The following is a 3,131-nucleotide window of genomic DNA, read 5'->3' on the forward strand; positions in this document are numbered from 1 at the left end:
GATTCTCGTTAAGATTACCTAATTAAGCCTCTTATTTTTAGTTCAATCTTAGGCATAAGAAAAGCATTTTATTGATATCCTTAACTTTGAACTACTAACATATTCAGATTGGAACTATTAACATATTCATTTTAGTTGTCGGCATTGATCCGTTCTAAAGGCCTATTACACTCTAATGGTCATGACTTGTATCACAAAGTCAAGTTAATTTTTTTGGAAAGCCAAAATGAATAAAAGAATAAGTAACACTTAGGGGGTGTTACAACCCACAGTACAAAGATCAAAAGCAAAAAGAAAAGAGAACCGAAACAGAGAGGTAAAAAACCACCCACTGCAGCAGAAAGAAAGCCAAATTTGCACAGCAACCAGCCAAAAAAAGGTGAATAGAAGGACACAAACAGCCCTCTGTTCACAGCTCACACTACAATCAACACCATCTCTGTTTGCAACCAAGCCATCAAACCAACACCGACTGTAAAAAGCCAGAGGAAAAAAGACAGCATAAACGCCTATTAGTTAAGTCCAGTTCACACCTACACCCAAACAATTCAGAGGATTCAAAGTCCAGTCAGAAGAAGAGTATAAGTTTTTCTTTTTACTCATCTAAAAAGCAATAGATGACAACTTAATGAGAAAACAATACTGAAGAATCAATGTTAGCTATTGAGAATCAAAGAAAATGGTAGTTCAAACTCATCTAAAAAGCTGAAACCCTTCCAGGCTTGTTAGGAACCTATTGAAATACAAACACACTCACTTGCAAGTGGCTTTTGAATTCGTCAATTGCCATGGCTTCCACATGCATCAGTTCACTAATATGTTTAGGAGTTGCTACTGAAAAACAAAGAAAAACAACCAATTAGGCACACACACCATACAGTTCATTGACATGTCTGCAACTCATTATATACCTTCGAATGGAATTCATGTGTGCAGACATATAAAAGGACAAATGAAACAAATCAGTGAAATAAGTGAGAGCAGGGGAACTCTAGGGAGAAAGCTGGTTCTCTCATAAAACCCTGTGGCTATAATTCTTGTTCTCTACCCAGTTCAGTTTCAAGGACTTTTACCAGTAATACAATTTTACAGAATATAAATCCAACTTCTACCAAAATAACATTGTGCAATGCATTATAGCAGAATCCAAGCATGTCAATTCAGCATCTTAATTTACCTCAAGAATCATTTTCTTGATCATATCCTCAATTGAAGTTTTAACCTCAGTGATTACAGGAGCAGGTCTTACATTGTGCTCAAAGTCAAGAACTCAAGATCAACTATCAATGTCCTATTCTTGGGTTTCTTTGCAGTAGTTACCTATTATAAAACCAACAATCAATAGTCTAATAACAGATTTAAAAAAGGGTCAAAAAAGCAAACCCAAAAAGTGAGGTAAAAAGAATAATGGATCATTCTATTACCTCACCCTGCATAGTCCATGACTTTGGCCCTATGTTATCTTTCTCCATCTCCTCATATATTTTCCTTATCCTAAGCAAAAGCCTAAAATGAGTGGATACAGGTCATACAACTTCAAGGAGATCAAACAAACAATTTTGGCTCAGGAATTGAAGATGACCAAACAAACAAATCAGGACATATAACATATATGTAGAGAATCACCACCACCGCGGCCATCACCATCACCACCACCATCAATGATCAATACTATACTACTTACTACCATACAAAAGTGCATACATTAAAAGCAATTTCAGTAAAGGAAGTGGGGCAGACATTTCTCTTTCTTTAGTTAGAAGCATTATTGTACCATTTTCTTCTTCTCATATCTGTAGTAGCTGAACCACATGTTAAAAATAACACAGAAAGAATCAACGTTGTATTTTCTTCTTCCTTTTAACACCCCCTGGTGGATGTAGTACTTTAGGTTGTTGTTAGTCCTATGTTGTTATTGTTACACATGTTTATGTTTCAACTCTTGAGTCTTTGTACAGCTGAAGCATTACTCAGAGAAAGCATGAACAGATGAAGCTTTAAAACAGTAAAATGCAGAGATGTATAACTAAAAGGCTGATTCAGAAAATCACTCCATAATTGGTAGTATAAGTTTATGGGCCAGGAGGGAAGAGGGGAATGCTTAATTGTTAATCATAGATAGGTTGAAGTTAAAAATATGAGATTTTCGGTTTAAAAAAAAATAAACAATGTGACTATCCTTGAAATTGTTTTTCTATCATTTATTAGTTAATTTCATCCTAATTACGTAAGATAAGTACGAATTTAGTGAAGTTAAAAATACAATTGTCTTATAATAATTGGAAGAAATTTGAGATATGAATCCAACTTGCCTAGAAGCAGAAAAGGGCTTTATAATAGGGAGGTAAAAGTTTTCCACAAAAGGGAGAACAGAGAAGGTCCATCAATGTGACTATCCTTGTGCAGTTAAAATTTTGTTGGATCCAGGACATACAACTTCAAGGAGATCAAAGAGAAAATGTGGATATCCTTGAAGTGAGAGTGGGTCTGACAGTATTTGGTTATAAAAAATGAGAGCAAATTAAATGTGGCTATCCTTCAAAGTCCTTCCACCAATGATTCAACCACCATTCAAAATAATAAATAGTTCTCGTAATAGGATAGAGATTGAAGTTGAACCATCATCACAATCATGATTATAAACAAAGCTTCAAACATTTAATCAAGCACCAAACTGAATTAGCTGCAAATTACCTTCCTGAATCCTGCACAATTACCATTGCCCCTCATGCATAATTGTATTAGTTGCTCCAGTAGAACCATTGATTTAGAAAAGTAAGCTCCAGAGTACACATATCTGAGAAAAAGAGAAAAGAAATCAGGAAGGCAACAAACAAAATATTTTGCAGAACAGTTGATAACACATAAATGAATGGTTAAATAGCAGAGCTAACTGGAAGGGGAAGGGGAGGTGAAGTGTGGTTGAATGAGAACTGAGGGTATATTTATAGCCAAATCGATATGAAGAAACAAAATAATAGAAGAGTCTTTGTAAAGCATTCCACTATAACCCTCCATCTACATACCTAATCCTAACTTCTGCTCAGAATAGAAATGACAGATATATAAAAAATGCAAGAGCTAAAGATAACAATGGGACGAAATTAGGAGGAAACGTATGAGAAGTGCTA

General features: G+C 35.0%; 1 long non-coding RNA gene across 1 annotated transcript; it reads right to left on the reverse strand.

Annotated features, from left to right (window-relative positions):
• Positions 1-221: 221 nt before the first annotated feature.
• Positions 222-2,893, reverse strand: LOC130735422 (uncharacterized). The gene is made up of 5 exons (XR_009018442.1): positions 2,695-2,893; positions 1,425-1,506; positions 1,178-1,320; positions 758-834; positions 222-533 (listed from the first exon to the last, which is right to left on the reverse strand). It is a non-coding gene; the product is annotated as an uncharacterized LOC130735422 (long non-coding RNA).
• Between the last annotated feature and the right edge of the window lie 238 nt (positions 2,894-3,131).

Source organism: Lotus japonicus, chromosome 2, assembly GCF_012489685.1.
Source record: "Lotus japonicus ecotype B-129 chromosome 2, LjGifu_v1.2".
In the NCBI taxonomy this organism is placed as follows: Eukaryota; Viridiplantae; Streptophyta; class Magnoliopsida; order Fabales; family Fabaceae; genus Lotus; species Lotus japonicus.